Consider the following 17,907-nt stretch of genomic DNA (forward strand, 5'->3'; position numbering starts at 1 on the left):
GCGAATATAAGCACAACGGTTTTAAGATGAAATAACACATTTGTCAGCAAAAGACCTGAACAACTAGTCATTATACTTTTTTTCCAGGTTTTTTCAACCAAAGAGCAGAAAAGACCAGTAATGACGAGGCCTAAAGGACAGGAGCCTGGTGCTGCCCTGTAACCCCAGCAAGCCCCAGCTGCAGCAGGCCCTGCAGGTTAGAAGGCCCGGGAATTAACTATAATACGTGCAGTTGCAACACTTGGGGCTAGAGACTCAGCTACAAAACCCTTGGGAGATGCCTGCCTCTGTCTGGCCTTGGGCTCCAAGGTAGCATTCTTGATATTAATCACCCAGGAAGACAAAGCAGCAGCAATTGCAGCTGTAGAAGACGAGGTGGCAGCTGCAGTGACAGTTCTCTGACCTTCATTATTTATGGCTCAAAAATGTATTTTTACCAATGATCCAGTGACTGTAACAACCCCTGTTTGCTGTACCTGTCATTTCTAAAATGATATCAAAGGCTAATTAGGGTTCCCTTTCTAAATATAGCACGAGTTTCTCCTAAGTTTGAGTATTAACTCTAGTTATCCAGTGCTTCACTCGGATTCACTAAAGTGTTAGTAGCAGAGGTAATGCAGACAAACTTTCTGATTTTACAGAATATAATATCTTTGGGTATTGTAATAATAACAGGTAGCATACTTTGAATGCTGCTTTTCTCTTTTTGTGGAGATGGTGGTATTGCTGTTTTCCCCAGGCTGGTCTTGATCTCCTGTACTCAGCGGATCCTCTTGCCTCTGTCACCCAAAGTGCTAATGTTACAGACATCAGCCACCACACCCAGCCTTTGGATGCTTTCTTTGTGCTAGGCCTGGTTCTAAGCGCTTTGCATGCATTACTTGCTTTACCACATTCCAACTACATAAAGTAGGTATATTACTATTCTATTGTTCAGATGAGGAAACTGAATGAGGCACAGTGAAAGTAAATTCAGAAACAAAACCTTAAACATATTTTATCCATCTATGGAGACTGTGGCCTTAACCACTACATTTTGCTGCCTCTCTTTATACTCGAAAACTGGTTAATAGTAATAAAATCACATGCACTCTATTGACAACGGAGAAATTGCTCATAAATGAGAAGAATATTTCATGTATGTGCCTCTTTATGTGGCTCATTGTATATTACCTTCTTTTACTGAAGGCCTACTGAGTAACCTGACAGCGTTTGCTGAAGGCACAGGGCAGAAACAGGCCACAAAGTATAAATTTTTGAAATAACTTTTATTGTATATAAATAAATATGCATATTTAAAGTATCAAGTAGTCACTTTGCCAAACCTCAGAACTTTGTTGAACATTTTTACATGTATTACCTAATTTGCCATTCTTTCTATTTTAAACTATATGGTGTAGGGCTCCAGTATTTTTTCCGGTAACTATAGAGTGTAAACGCCTTAAATAAGATTTTATCTCAATAAAATGCCAAGCTGAAATTTCTAGTAATTTTTAAGAACAATAAGCATAATCTTTTTTCTCCTTAAATACCATCACCTTCATTTCAGAGTCACATTAGTTTTATTTCCTAGGCTTTTGTATTACTAGGAAAGAAAACTTTCTTGTGTATCACTTGTCAAATTTTTTTAAATGATCAGGAAAGTTAACTCTATATTATATATTATTACATTTTTACTATTTGTGATATTTCCCCAATACAGAAACTTAATTAAGTAAAAATAATGAACACGAAGGGCAATTTCAGGACTATAATGGCTGCTTGGGAAAATCTGGGAGTTTTGCAAAAGCTGAGCCCAATAAATCTGTATCAGTCAGTGATCCCCAGGAAATGTCCTGCACTGAAGTCATTACTGCTTCTTAGAAAAATGCATACTTCTGGATTTATTTCAAAATTATACATTTGTTTTTATGGCTGATGCCATTTTAATTGCTCCTGCAGAATATTTGTGGATAATAAATGTCAAATATATTGGCCAATCACATTGATCAAGTTGCTTTTCAAATTCCCTTTGACTTATAATCATATGCCAGATTTCCTCATTAAAATTCAAAAGAAGGAAAAGAGTAATTAGATATGTTATTTGTTAAAATTCAATCCATAAAGAATGTTCATTTTCTATTAGAAGAACAGAGCCCATTTAGTTGAATTCTACATTCCATTGACCTAAAAAGTAGTACAAAGAACTTTTTAATGTGTTTTCTCCCAACTTGCCCTGTTTATTAAACTCTAATATAGACAGCTGAAAATCTGTTGTAAGTCCCTGGAAACCCACTTAAATATTTAACATATTAAATATTCTTAATGACCTTGTAATTGTCATGAAGCTTTTTATTATTATTTTCTGTCACTCACTGATCAATTTGTTTAAACATTTATTAAAACTATGTCTGATGGTAAAATTATTACAGTACAGGTCAACCAATCATCCTAATAAGAATCCAATTTAGTCTTTAAGAATAATTTGAAATAGAAAACCAATATCCTGCTTACCCCTCCCTGACTGCTGCAATTTATGGAACTCACTGCTTCATAGATAATGTGAATATTTTCATATATGCCTTGATTTTTTAAGATTTTGCTTTTGTATGTCTGTCTGTGAAAGAGAGAAGAAGGCTTGAAGTTTTTACTTTTTTTTTTTTAATGCAGACTCATTTACCCAATGCCATTCTTTGTACATAGTATATCTTTAAAATATACTTTAAAGCAAGTTTTACCTGCCTGCTTTTACAATATCTATTGCAATAAATGTTAATTCCTTCGGAGTGCTCATTAGGTTTGTGACAGATTATTAAAATAGTTAATAGGACCTTGCAGAATCCTGTGGTATTATGTCAGATCTTCCTTTATCAAAATCATCCCAGGCTGAAATTGTATTTCTGTGTTATCCACAGCCTCTCAGCTGCTACTAGACCATGTAGGAAAGACCAGCAGGAGATGTTTTTGTCTAAGTCTGGATTGGTCTCAGTGAGCATTAATATTTTGGAATTGGTGATCCTCTACACCTGGCACCTGTGGAATCAGAATTTTCTATGAAATAGGACCCTAAAATTTTTATGCTCTTGTTTAATTTATAGTTTATCCCTAGAGAAATGGCACACACATTAAGAAAAAGAAGAAGGAATTTGCCAAAAATAGTGTGCCTCTTTCCCATTGTTAAGAAACTCACTCAGGAAAACCTTCTTAAATAATGGAGTAGATCAAAGTCTAATAGATTTGAGTGTCATTGAGTGAGAACGGGTTACATAAACAATATGCTTTACATGGTTTTAAGAATCCTGACTGGAGAAACATTTTAGATAGTTTTTATAAAATATGTCCTTGGTTTTTCCCATAGTAATAATTTTTATGTGTGCAGAAAAGAGGATTAGAGTTCAACTGGGGCAAAAGAAGCAACCAGGGAATGATTGGGGGAGAAAACTGAAGGGTGAGAAACAGCTGGAGTGTGCATTATGCTGGGGCAGCTCTTTGATGTAATCATTTGGCAAAAACTACAAACCTCCTGAGAGGTAGAAAATAGTTAAATGTTTGTAGAAAATATGCAGCTCATCTGTCTCCAATCTATTTATGCAGTTAACCATGTATATCCATGTATGTGGTGTGAAATAGGGTGCATCCTAATGGATAAGAAGAGATTCAATAATAGTTTTGTTTAAAAATTTACTGATTTGAAATGTTTTGATGACATAAACTAAGAATACCATTATGCATATATTTATGCATAACTAGATCTAAATCTTTCTAAAGTATTTTTACCTTTTTATATTTCATTTATTAACAATTCTGTGTCTGGATGTGGTGGCTCATGCCAGTAATCACAGCACTTTGGGAGGCTAAGGTGAGAGGATCATTTGAGCCCTGGAGTTTGAGAACGGCCTGGGCAACACAGAGAGACCCCATCTCTAGAAAAAGTACAAAAATTAGCTCGCATGGTGGCATACACCTGGTCTATAGTCCTGGCCACTCAAGAAGCTGGGGCAGGAGGATCACTTGAGCCAAAGGGTTCAAGGTTGCAGTGAGCTATGATCCTGCCACTGCTACAGCCTGGGTGACAGAGCAAGACCATATGCTAAAAAATAAATAAATAAATAAATAAATAAATAAATAAATAAATAAATAAATAAAATAAATCTTATTTCTCCCAAAGACCCAAAGACACAATTTTAAAAGCATTATAGGACATAGGACATGTGTTGGAACCAAGTTTGATGCAAAATTTAGTGAAAGTTATCATAACAAGAGAAGAAGATAGAGGACAAAAGAAAGGAAGAGAGGAAGAAAAAGGAGAAAAGGAAAATGCCTTTAATTGCAACACTTCACCTGATTTCTAAATCTTATTTGTTATAATCATAATGATAATCAGTAGTTCAACTCTGTATGTAACTTTTTATTCATAATCACTTGAATATTTGGTAGTCAGTGTTTGCTTCTGAGATTCTGGCATTTATAATTTATTTTTTATTTTTATTTTTTTGAGAAAGGGTCTCGCTCTGTCACCCAGCAGTGGCATGATTACTACTCACTGCAATGGTGAACTCCTGGGCTCAAACAATCTTCCTGCCTCAGCCCCTAGAGGAGCTAGGACTACAGGTGTGCACCACCATACTTGACTATTTTGTTTTAAGATTTTTGTACAGATGGTTTCTCATTATATTGCCCAGACTAGTCTTAAAACCTGGCCCCAACAGGTCCAGCCTTGGCTTCCCAAAGTACTGAGATTACTAGTGTAAGCCAACACTCCTGGCCATTTCTTTACCCTCTATTTTTTTTTTCTAAATTATATGATTTTGTGTAGGCATATATTATCTTCAGGGTATATGAAATACAGTCACATTCTGATTTTTCTGAAGACCAGAAAGGACATAATATGTATTACATATATAATATATATACTATGCCAATACCTAATATCTAGCATATAGAATACACTCAAAATATCTATTTTCACAGGGAGTGGAAGAATGCATTAAAATTTATTAAATTTATTAGGCTGCTCTATTGAATCCCCACCACATTGCTACTTCCAGCTTTGGAGGTCATATCTCTTCACATACTTGGAATAGAAAGTTAAAAACTTACCTGGAAGATTTTTTTGGAGACATTAAATAAATTCATAAATGTCAGCAGATGAATAGGAAAAGACTGCTAAAGAGAGTTGCTGTCAAAAATATTTGAATGATTATCCTTATGTGAACCACCAGCCCTCCAAGCTAATTTTCAGAGAGATGGGTAGCAATCCTCTGCTGATTTTGCTTCTGTAGTACTGAAGGTTGCTTTCATGAATGAAAAGAAAGCTTGTTTTTAATGTGACCTCGTTTGTCCACAGTCTTTATCTACTACCTCCATTTCTATTTAGTCGCCACTTACTGTGGCCATGAAATCTTCTGATTTAGTCAAAGGTGATCCCACAGTAGAAAGTGCTGTTTCTTCAGGGACTACACAATTAGAAAGGCTCAAATGGTTGGTGTCAATAAGCCAAGCCCCTCTGACAGCTGCCATTCATGAATTCATTTTCTGCAAATGGAAATGTGGAACATAGGAGACAATGCAGCCTTTATTTATTATTTGTATTTAATTATGCTCTGGTGGTGAATAATGGTTGTGGAAGATTTCCCTTTAATGGCCAATTTTAGCCATTTTGTAGCATATAACCTCAGTTCAGCTTCCTGACAAAGTCTAATTTTGCTGCCTCAGGGTAAACGCTCAATTTTCCTAATATTAATTTAGACAGTTGCAGTTTCTCATCTAAATAATTAGTCTCTATGTGAAACTTGGGTAATAAACAAAGTTTAGAATAAATAATGAATGAATCCCTTAAGTCAATAACATTGATCTAACACTCTTAAAATCAAATTGTGAAACAACAATTTCTTTTGATTGGAATTATACTATACAGCTAGTAAACATGATTGACACTTTACTTTTTTGGTCAGTTACTGAATATAAAATTAATCTTAAGGTTTGGAGCATTTTCTATATTTGCTTTAATTGTATTTAAATACCATATAAAATATGTATCCATTTATGCATTCCAGCAAATACACAACTTGATGAATGTGTCAAAATCTAGGTAAATGCATATACTTAAAATGCCATGACTGCATTTTATGAGGAAATAAACTTTAAAATATTATTTTGAAAAAATAATGCATTTCCACTTGCCAGAGACTGACAATTTTTAGGACTTATGAAAGTGAGGACTTATTTTCTGTGGCTAGAGTCTGTAGTCAAAATATCTGAAGCTTCCAGTTGAAATAACAGAACAATAGTCATTCTTTCCCTTTTTCTGTTTCACTTGAAAGCAACATTATGGGTTTTTGGTTTTGCTTTTTTTTTTTTTTACCTTCTGGAATTGTTTCCTGTGCAAAATGACATGAAAATGGGGTCTAGGTTTCCTCCCTGGATCTGATACAGTTCATGCCTTCTGTAACCTGAACCCTTTCTTTTATCAATTTTCTGAGGTTTGTAACAGAAGGATTGTGTTCATTAGCATTGAAATGAAGCTTTATGTCTCCATTACCAAGGCAGCTTCTGAGATTCCAAACTGTCAAGTCATCTTATCTGATATGAGTCCTGATAAATATATCTCCAACAGTAACCCCCAGGGCAGTTTGGCTTCAAATAGGGTCAGTGGCAGATGATCAGTAATGAACAATTTGCTGAAGAACACTCAGAAAACCTTGTGCTATGAAAAAAGCTTAAGGACTGATATGGGTCACTCAGTATAAGGATCCGGGAACCCTAATTCATCTCTTTTCACAATTTCTCTATTTATGTAAATGATGCAATCTATCTAGTCCTTGGCTATATTTTCTGGGCCTTCTATGCACCTTGTGAATATCCATCATCCCAGCCTCTTGGAAGCCATTGTCCAAGGTCTTTTCCAAACTTTTTTGCTTTTTCTTTCCCCCTCAAATTCCTCCACTCCTAAAAGAAAGCCAAAGACTTTACCTTCTTCCCTCAACCTTTAAAATTTTCTGTTTCCTGATCTGTGAAAGAGTGATAAGCTATTTAAAATAAATAGCAAGTCCTGCAAGGTCTTTTATTTATTTATTTTTTGTCCTAAAGACATCTACTCACTGCTATTATCTCCTCATTAATATGTTATTTCTTTTATGCCTCTTCTTCTGGTTCTCATTTTCTTTTAAGTTCTCACTTAACCTCCGAGTTCCAATTTACATGCCCATTCTCACCCAAGTCACATGTGCCCTGTCCGTCCTCTAAACTTCTAAAGGTTTTATTATTTGTAGCAATAAAAGATTCTCATTATTTACTATTTTAAATTATTCATGATCACATCTTCTCTTTCTCACTAAATTGAAACTTCTCTGAGGGAAGGAAATATGCCAAATAAATTATCCCTTCTTGTACAGAACAGGACACCGTGACTCTCACAGATTCAGTGTACAACAACTATTTTTGAAAGGGTGGCTGCTGGAATTCATCTTTGCAGGATATTTATTAATGTTTTGTTTCTCTATCTCAGTTACAGGTTCTTGCTGAAAAGGGACCAGGCCTGTCTCTGGACAAAAGTAACAAGTGAGCTCACTTGGCAGTCACCGTCTCTTCCTGATTTGCACTCAATGTGTCCAACATTTTAACACTTTTTATGCCAATAAAATCTGTTTCTGTAGAAGATTGTTTACAGTGCTATGCGTTTTCATTAGTATGCTATTTTCACCAGTGGTCTTGACTTTTTGACTTTTTCATTACTTTGGATTAAGAGGTTTATCCTTCTGACTTTTGTTTAAAAAATACACTACATTTGCTAAGAGTGTGAGCTCTGGAACCAAACTTTCAAAGTTAGAATTCAGTCTTAGGTACTTGCAGCTGTTTGGCATTTGACAAGTTACCTTAATTATTTATTTATTTCTGATACATTTGTATAATTAAGATTAAAATGTAGCTATTGACAACTTCAGCTTAAAAGGCTGCTATGAGTCCTAACTGATAAAATGGAAGTGAAATGGTCAGCCCAGTGACTGACATACAAGTGCTCAATCCATTTTAGCTAGTGAATGTGATAAAACACTAAGTACAGATACTAGGAAAACAGTGGCAGCAGCATGGCTTCTCAATCTCGCTGAATCCTTGCATGGAAGCAACTAGATATCAAAGGCAACACTCACGGACAAAATTTACAACAAAACTACGTCATGAAGTGTCCTATTGAATCTGAAAGAGTGTAGGTAAATCCACCACAACTGCATGACCAACAAAATATCATTAATATTTATTTAGGAAGAAGAAGAAAGTGCCAGGGGCAGCTGAATGTCCTAAGAACTGGAATGCCCCCAAATAACCAATATGTATTTGACGATCACAACAGGCCCAGATGAAAAGACCTGTCAAAATCAAGAGGAAGTTTTGCCCATGATAAATGGCAGGTTAGTGAAAAGGTCACATAGTAAAAAATCTGAAGGAGCTGGGGCAGTCTTACCCCATGAACTCTCAAAAATGATGGGTGAGAGATACCCTGCCTGTCAAGGCCTCAAGCTGAGAACAAACTTCTGGGAGAGGAACCAAAATTGAGGAATATAGGAATAAAAAACATGAAGAAAAAAGGAGGTCCAGACAAAAATTGGAGAAGAGAACTCAAAACTCGGGAAACGAGTTCTGCCATATATTTAAACTCTATTAAAAAACAACAAAAGATAGTATTTGTGACAAAATAAATAAGTAAAAAGACAAGAAAAAGAACTCCTGGATACCAACTCACTCCAAAAGTTGAGGAAAAAAATCACTAAAAGTAATATGAAACAAAATATTGTCACTATAAACAGTGAAAGTACTACTAAAATAGTATACCTACAAAATCAGATCTAAACTGTTACCTAGTAATCCTTAACCATCTAGAAAAAATTAAGAAAGATATTTATTTCTTAGGGCTACCATAACTAAGTACCAGAAACAGGTGACTTAAAAAAAACAAATTTATTTTCACAGTTTTGAAACCTAGAAGTAAAAAAAAAAAAAAAACAAAAAAAAACACAAGGTATCATAAGGGCCATCAGCCCTCTGAGGTCCCTAGGGGGGAAACCTTCTGTGCCTTCTTCAGATGCTCCTGTTTGCTGGCTATACTTTGCTGGAATGTGTGTGTCTCTGTCTCAGCCTTCACACTGCCTTTTCCATTTGTGTCTTTGTATCTGTCTTCTGTCTTCACATGGTGTGTCTGTTCTCTCTGTATGTCTGTGTCAAAATGTACCTCTCCTTATAAGGACATTGGTCATAAGATGACTGCCCGTTCTAATCCAGTGTGGCTTTTTTAGAATCTGGTTATTTCTACAAAGATTCTATTCTCAATTAAGGAAGTATCCACAAGTAACAGAGGTTAGGATTTTAACATATCTTTAGGGCAGACACAATTCATACCACAACAAGTGTGTAAGTAATGAGTATGTGAGGATAATTATATTAATCATAATTATAAAAATCAGAATAAGGTGGCATAATTCAGAAAAGGATTAGAAATAAAGGAAAATAAATTACTTTGGAAATCAAGACTAAATTAGAAGGAACGTTGCATAGAATAACCACCACAGATTATACCTTCAGAGATAAATCAAGTAAAAACAAAAAAGAAAAACAAATAAAATGAGAAACAAAAGCTTTTTTTAAGTTTTCAAAGTAAGTGACAAATACTACAGATAGTCAATGAACATCCAAGATATGATAAAATGTGTCCCTAAAAATGAAAACAAAATCAGAGGAATAAAAGAAATTCTAAAAAATTACATCTGCACTAAATGTCCCCTGAAATTAAAAAAAAAAAAAAAAAAAGAAGCCATAGCTTCCTGGAGAAATCATTATTTGTTGGTCAGAGACAGAAAATGTACAAGATGAGCCAGGGAAACTCTGTGATGCTAAATGTCAGGAAGCTTTCAAATGCTGCGAATGTCATGTCAAATGAAAACAGGATAAAACTCAAAGAGGCTTCACTGGCCAATGATAGGACAATCTGAACTTCAATTCTGATAACTGCAATGAATTGAGAGCCATCAAATATATTTAAGCTGATGAGTTCATAATAGTTGGTGAAATTGAGAATGCTACCGGTGGAGTTATCAGAGTTACTGGTGGTATTTCTGTATGGGTCTGCAGCAACCTCAATTCTTGCCTCCTCAGAAGAAAGAATTCAATTGAGGAGCATAAAGCAGAAAAAGAGGAGGAAGTTTCACAGCAGGAGTGGAAGTTATAAAAAGGCTTTAGAACAGAAAAGAAAGTATGCTTGGAAGAGAACCAAGCAGCCACGTGGAGGTCAAGTGCAGTGTTTAACCTTAATCTTAGGACTTTATAGGTTGGTCCCTTCCTGTACCTTGCACCCCTGTCCCATGATTCTTCCCTGAGGGTGGACTGCCTACATGAGCTGTGCCCTCCTTACCCTTGGGAAATGAGTATGTCGCTGTGTGTTTAGGAAATTGTGCAGATGCCCATCCGAGGCTTTATTTCTGTTTCCAGTGGAATGCCCTGGAAGGTCATACTCTGCCATTTTATCTCTTAATGCGAATGCTTGGAAAGTTGCTTCTCCCTGGTGTCTACAATCAATGAACACTTTAGTGCAGCAGGTAACGACCATCAAGATATGTTCTCTCCCTGGTGCTGGCTGACAATTTACTAAACAGGAGAGTTCCCTCACGTCTTCACCGGACATATGAATTGATCGCTGCTACTGCTCAAACCTCTTATGGAAGCAGGAACACACAGACGGACAGGTGCAGGAGCCCAGGGCACTACGCTTTGGCCATACAGCAGCATCCAGGGTTGGGAGCCTGTCACTCCTGGAGCCAAAATGTGCATGTGTTACAGTGGGATCTTTTAGCCTTACTGTCCACAGATGGCTTAAGTGTTAACCAGCTCAGTGGACACTCTGCCTTTTTGCAAGGGCAGACAGCCAATGTGCCCCAAGCTCTTGTTCAGCATTCTAGAAGAATCAGGTCACACACAGACTTGAAAGATGGTGAATGTGAAGTTTTATTGGATGGTGGAGATGGCTCTCAGTGGGATGGATGGGGTTAGGGTTAGGGTGCATATCTGTAAGTTTACACAATAAAATTATGTCTAGATCCTGCTAGAAACCTTTTTAGGCTCATATGACGTACCAAATTAACTTAAAAATTAGGAAACACAAATCTATCTACCCATTTAAGCTTATATTCTGCCCCTTTTGAAAGCTGGCTCACTAAGTTTGAAGATAATTAAAATACATTAAGATAAATTTTAGGATGCACAGGATGCTGGAATGAGATCCAGGAATTCGCATTCACACATAACACAATGAACCTTTAACAATCATACTTAGTGAGTAATCTCCCCATTACTTCTTAGTTAATTGCCTACATCTTTTTTTGACTCCAAATAATAAGCACACTCTTTCAGAATCTCAGAAAAAAAATTGGAAAACTAAGTACAAGCTATAATTGTCCTAAGAATAAACAATGATTTATAAAATTGAAAGTTCCTATTTCTTTTCTTCATGAAGCCATATTGTAAACTGTTTTAATGGGACACAATTGAAATTTAAAACAATTTCTTTTTTTTTTTTAAGTAAATTTGAGTTGTTTTTGGTTATTTGTAAGACATCGCTCTATTTTTTGGAATGTATTCTGCTCCTGTGTAGAGATATGTGCTTTTAATTATGCTTGTTGTATACATTTTAAGATTAATTTTATTCAAATTTATTTTATATTATTAAAGTTTTGAAAATTTGATTTTGGGATTTTTTTGCTCCATTAATGTTGCTTTTGATATAGGCAAATGATCTTTTTAAATCAGTTATCTTACTAAACAATAATATATTATAAATTTAGGACATTACACATTTTAAAGTACTTTATTAACAATTATTTTTTATAACAAAAATTTTTAAATGTAGAAAACAAAGGAAAGTTATTCTACTACATCAAAATTACTCATAAATTTTAAAAACATTCCAATTTTGAAATCTTTTGTACTGTTTCTATTTTAATTAATTAAAATTTTCAAATTAAAACTAATTTGAAAATATTAATGTATGAAAAACTTTGCATTTTGTTATCGAAGACTTTTCTGTAAATTGTTTCAAAGTGAAATTAATGGTCATTTTTAAGAAAGGAGCATATCATCAGCAAATAATTAGTTTTCCTTTCAATTTATTTTGCAAAATTCATCCTTAACAACTTTCAGAAACATATTTAGTAATTAAATTGATAGTAGGTGGCATTGTTTTATTTTCGCATTTTGTAAAAATGTGTCTATGGTTGTCCTTTGATGTAGTTAATTTGTGTGTGTGTGTGCATATGCATGCATGTGTATGTGTGTGTATATACGCATATACTATATGTATGTATATATAGTACGTATATATGGATATATACTATACATGAATATAGATGTATATATTTACATATGTGAGTAATAGACATTCGTGTGTATACATATGTATGTGTGTGTGTATAGGTAGTATATATATATTCTCAGATTATGTATAGTAATGTTCATTTGATTTTTTTATTTTCACTCTATCCATGCTATTAATCACATTAGTTATTCCTTTATTACATTCATTCAACATATTTTTAGGGTGGCTCTTAGGTGCAAAAAATCCAAAGGTTAAGTAACTTGTTTATAACCACATATCAAACCAGGGACAGAGCCAGGGTCTAAAACACAACTTGGCAAACTGAAATGAGGGCCTTATGAACAAGAACACAGCACTTTGAGAACATTTAACAAAAAAAACCTATTCTAGAGCACGCCTTAAGGACAAGTCATCTAAGGATAGGTAAAATTTAATGAGGGAAAGAAAGTAACTAAAGGCTCTCAAGTCAGAGGTATATATGCCCTGCTCTGAGAAGAAGCATGGACTGTTCAAGGGACTGACTGATCATCAGTGAGACTGGAAACAGTGAAGAGGAACATATTTTGAGATGACACTGAAGATGGAAATAGGGGTTAAGTCATGCAGGGCTTTGTGTGTAAGGAAGAGAATTTGGGCTTCACCTAAAGAACATGAGCAAGTTTTAACTCCCTATGGAGAGTGGGGGGCACGTGTGAGTATAAGGAATTGACATATATTCAGAATGGTTTTTGGAAAGATTACTTTGTCTACGATGAGAGAGGGTGGGGAAGAGTGATTATAAGGGAGATCAGGTGGTAGTATATTACAATAGTCCAGATGAGAGATGGTGGTAGGATTTACTAAGATGATAATGCTGAAGATGGAAAAAAAGTGGTCAATGTGAGAGAAAAATCAAGATTTTGAGATGAATTAGAAATGAGAGTGAGGGAAAGTGAGGTTATAAAAAAAGGTCACAGATTTGTGGTGAAGTAAGTGAATAAATAATGGTGCAAATTTCTAAGGAAGGAAATACAAGAAGATAAGCAGATTGGGGGAGTTGATAATAATGGTGGGAGAAATATTCAATTGTTTCTTGACATATGGTTTAATTTGCATTCCAGTCATGCAAATTCAGGAGCTAATGTGATAGGTGGAAAACTAAATGGTAAAGGACAAAGCCTTGAGGAACCCACTCTATTGCTGATAGAATGCAATAATGCAAAGAAGACAGTTTTAGCATCCAATGATACAAAAGGAAAACTAGGATAGGGTGGTCAAGGCATGGTGTTGCTTCAAGAAGGAAGGAGTTGTATCAATGGCAGCCAATAGGCCAAGGAAGATAAGAGATTCCAAGTGTCTATTTGGCTCAGTAACCAAAAAGTTCTTGGAAACTTTAAAGTTGTTTTGATGAACTGCTAAATGTAATGCAAATAAGACTGTTTCTTGTCAATGAGAGGTGAGGCAATGAAAATAATGAGTAATGAGAACTCTTTTAAAATGTTGGCTATGAAGAAGAGGGGAAAAATAATTAGAATGGCAACTGGAGTGACACACTCCTTTAGACTTATCAGGTAATGATAAGATATTTTCAAATAATATAGTGTTTATAGGTGTTATAATCTAATATATATTATTTGCTGTACTAATATGCATCAAATTACTAGACAATTTTAATGGTATTTAAACAAAAACAATGAGAGAATTGTGAATATCTTTTTCATATTTGTATCTCCATTTTTTAAATCAGTTACCTGCAGCAAAGTAGGCAAACAATAAATACTCATTTGAATGAATGACGCTCAGCATATTGTTTATGGTTTAAAGAGTAGACGGAACATTTTAGAAGTTTCTTCCTTCAAGTAGCTTTGAATTATTTCTAATTAGAAATAATTTTATCACTATCTTATATGCTTTTTAAAAGAAAGTTCCCAAATGATTTCTAAAACCAAAATGTTAATTATTAGCTAGCAACTCTTATTATTGTTATTCAAAAGAGAAAATAACTTACAACGTTGAACTTTGCCAAGTGTTTGCCATAAATAAAATGTGTAATCATCAGTGCCAAAGCAATTTCTAAGGGTTTGGGGCTAAGTAACTAAATGAGTATTCATATAATCTGTAACATGGTTTAAAACATTCATAAATATATATGTCTCAATAAACTTGAACTGTATAAGTAAACAAAATTATTCTTTTAAAAACTTATAAATATGTATAACCACATAAAATGTACAAATATGTGTAATACATAAAAACTGCTTAAATACTCCACAGTATTTACTGGATAGCTCAGAATAACATCACAGTGGAATACTTTACTGATATTCCCATACAACCTGGTGACAGTTCGCAGGGTCACTGATGAACAAATCAAATATTCTAGGCTCAGGTAAGAAAATAAAATGGCTCCAAAAGATGTTAAATGTATACTAAAGAGAATTAATGAATCTGTCAGTTAAAATACAAACATGGTAATAACACCTTTAGATCACCTTATAAAGGCATAAAAACAAAGACCTAATGCACTTCCCTACAGTGTAGCTCCCTTACATTATCTAGTTTTTTTAGTTTCTTATTTATTTTGAGGAGTCTCACTTCATCCCTCAGGCTGTAGTGCCGTGGTGCAATCTCGGCTCACTGCAATCTCCACCTCCTGGGTTCAAGTGATTCTCCTTCCTTAGCCTCCTGAGTAGCTGGGATTACAGGTGCACATCACCACACTCAACTACTTTTTCTGTCCTTTTTTTTAGTAGAGACAGGGCTTCACCAGGTTGGCCAGGCTGGTCTCAAACTCCTGACCTCAGGTGATCTGCCCTCATTGGCCTCCCAAAGTGCTGGGATTACAGGTGTCAGCCACCATGTCTGGCTATATTATCCAGTTATAAACTGAATTTAAGAACTACTTGGGTTGACATGCATTATATTACCTTGTTTATGTTCAGCAAAATAAATGTAATAATAGAAACAATAATTCCCTGAGTGCTTCAAATCAGTTAATATAGATATCTATGTTCAGGGCAATATGTAAATTTAAATTAAGAAATATATCAGAAATAACATTTTTGAAAAATACTACTTTAAAGAAAAATTAGTTGCACTTTTGCTTGTAAACTTTAGCCAGAAATGAAACTATATTTTGGATTATGCTTAAGCACCATTTTGCCCCCATACTTCTCAGGATTCTTCAAATATAATTCATCAGTTAGTTAATAGTGGGCCAATACATCTCTTCCTGGCATGTGATTGCTGAGGATTCTGAAAGTCTAGGCATTAGAAATTTGAGGAGTCCTTTACTCTATTCAAGTATTATTAGAAAGTTATCCTGTGCATGACTATCTTTCTGAAGTCTGAAAGATAGTTTTGAATGGTGCAACTGTTTACAACATGGCAATTTGCCCCCAAGGATCATTCAAATTTTTAAAATAGTAGAGACTTGCATAATATTAACTAAAATAAGAAAACCATATTGTGTGTTATGAGGTAATGAAAGAAAGATTAATTCTGAGCAGTAAATGTTTTACAAATGAGTTAAAAGTATCAAACAAATAATATATGCTAGAAACTAGGCATTGGGTATTATTATCATTCCATTAAGTCTTATCCGCTGAAAGTGATTTATATATTTTCCAGTTAACTAGATTAGTAATACAGTTATACATATAATATATATTTATATTCAACTGTATATATATAGTTGAAGATACATGATGCATATTATGTATCAATATGCATATATATAAACATTTAACACTTTGTGAAATTTTTAGAACAAAAGATCTCAAAAATATTTCATTAACCCATAAAGATTTTATAGTGAGTAGCAATATTACATGGTGTATATTGCTTATAAAATGTATTTTACTACATGTTGGGTTTCCTGTCTTCAGATACTGATAATGACATAAAAGCTGAACTTAACCAAACACAGTAAAGGTTACCCTTTTTAGTTAGGTTTACATATTATATAAAATTTACTTGGGCTAATTGGCATGAAAAATGAATGTAATGAGGATATGTTTTATAAAATTGTTGATTACTACTGTATAGATCTCTTCTGACAAAATCTTAGTTTATGATTTCATTTTATATTAAGAAAATGGGTTTGGTGACAGGAGTAGATTTCATCAAAGTATAATTGAATGTCACCAAAATCTTACCACTTCTGGTGTATAAGGAGAAAGAAGATCACCAAAGGGGGAGAAGGAATGCCTGGTCGTGTCCATTAGAGGTTGATGACCTCTCTTCTCTGACTCTTCTAAAATGTAAGTGTCCAGATCTCCTCTGATCTCCAAAATTTAAAAGGAGTGGAAGAGACATTCCCAACAGAGATCAAAGGAATGGGTGTGAATAAATTCGGAGTGTATCTAACTAGAAATGTGCTTGTAGATTTTGTTATAGCTTGTTTCACTGTCTCAATTTATTTTCTCTCTTCTTTTTATAATACTTTAAGTTCTGGGATACATATGCAGAACATGCAGGTTTGTTACATAGGTATACATGTGCCATGGAGGTTTGCTGCACCCATCAACTCATCATCTACATTAGGTATTTCTCCTAATGCTATCCCTCCAGTTGCCCCACACTCTCCAACAGGCCCTGGTGTGTGATGTTCCCCTCCCTGTGTCCACACATTTTCATTGTTCAACTCCCATTTATGAGTGAGAACATGTGGTGTTTGGTTCTCTGGTCCTGTGTTAGTTTGCTGAGAATGATGGTTTCTAGCTTCATCCATGTCCCTGCAAAGGACGTGAATTCATTTTTTATGGCTATATAGTATTCCATGGTACATATGTACCACATTTTCTTTATCCAGTCTATCACTGATGAGCATTTGGGCTGATTCCAAGTTTGCTATTGTGAATAGTGCTGAAATAAACATACATGTGCATGTGTCTTTATAGTAGAATGAATAATTCTTTGGGCATATGCCCAGTAAAGGTATTGCTGGGTCAAATGGTATTTCTCGTTCTAGATCATTGAGAAATTGCTACACTATCTTCTACAATAGTTGAACTAATTTATACTCTCACCAACCGTGGAAACGCATTCCTATTTCTACACATCCTCTCTGGCATCTGTTGTTTTCTGACTTTTTAATGATTGCTGTTCTAACTGGTATGAGATGATGTCTTAATGTGGTTTTGATTTGCATTTCTCTAATGACCAGTGACGATGAGCTTTTTTCATATGTTTGTTGGCTGCACAAATGCCTTCTTTTGAGAAGTGTCTGTTCATATCCTTCACCCACTTTTTGATGGGGTTGTTTGTTTTTATCTTGTAAATTTATTTAAGTTCTTTGTAGATTCTGAATATTAGCCCTTTGTCAGATGAATAGATTGCAAAAATTTTCTCCCGTTCTGTAGTTTGCCTTTTCACGCTGATGATAGTTTATTTTGCTGAGCAGAAACTCTTTAGTCTGAAATCTATTTTGGCTTTTGTTGCAATCGCTTTTGGTGTTTTAGTCACGAAATCTTTGCTCACGCCTGTCCTGAATAGTATTGTCTAGGTTTTCATCTAGGCTTTGTATGGTTTTAGGTCTTGCATTTAAGTCTTTAATTCATTTTGAGTTAATTTTTGTATAAGGAAGGAGT

The sequence above is a fragment of the Callithrix jacchus genome, chromosome 7, assembly GCF_049354715.1.
Source record: "Callithrix jacchus isolate 240 chromosome 7, calJac240_pri, whole genome shotgun sequence".
Classification (NCBI taxonomy): domain Eukaryota; kingdom Metazoa; phylum Chordata; class Mammalia; order Primates; family Cebidae; genus Callithrix; species Callithrix jacchus.